Consider the following 667-nt stretch of genomic DNA (forward strand, 5'->3'; position numbering starts at 1 on the left):
AATAGCCAAAGCAATCTTGAGAAAGAAGAATGGAACTGGAGGAATCAGTTTGCCTGACTTCAGGCTCTACTACAAAGCCACAGTCATCAAGACAGTATGGTATTGGCACAAAGACAGACATATAGATCAATGGAACAAAATAGAAAGCCCAGAGATAAATCCACATACATATGGACACCTTATCTTTGACAAAGGAGGCAAGAATATACAATGGAGTAAAGACAATCTCTTTAACAAGTGGTGCTGGGAAAACTGGTCAACCACTTGTAAAAGAATGAAGCTAGATCACTTTCTAACACCGCACACAAAGATAAACTCAAAATGGATTAAAGATCTAAATGTAAGACCAGAAACTATAAAACTCTTAGAGGAGAACATAGGCAAAACACTCTCTGACATAAACCACAGCAGGATCCTCTATGATCCACCTCCCAGAATTCTGGAAATAAAAGCAAAAATAAACAAATGGGATCTAATTAAAATTAAAAGCTTCTGCACAACAAAGGAAAACATAAGCAAAGTGAAAAGACAGCCTTCCGAATGGGAGAAAATAATAGCAAATGAAGCAACTGACAAACAACTAATCTCAAAAATATACAAGCAACTCCTGCAGCTCAATTCCAGAAAAATAAACGACCCAATAAAAAAATGGGCCAAAGAACTAAAT

This window comes from Oryx dammah, unplaced genomic scaffold, assembly GCF_014754425.2.
Source record: "Oryx dammah isolate SB20612 unplaced genomic scaffold, SCBI_Odam_1.1 HiC_scaffold_11232, whole genome shotgun sequence".
Taxonomy (NCBI): Eukaryota; Metazoa; Chordata; class Mammalia; order Artiodactyla; family Bovidae; genus Oryx; species Oryx dammah.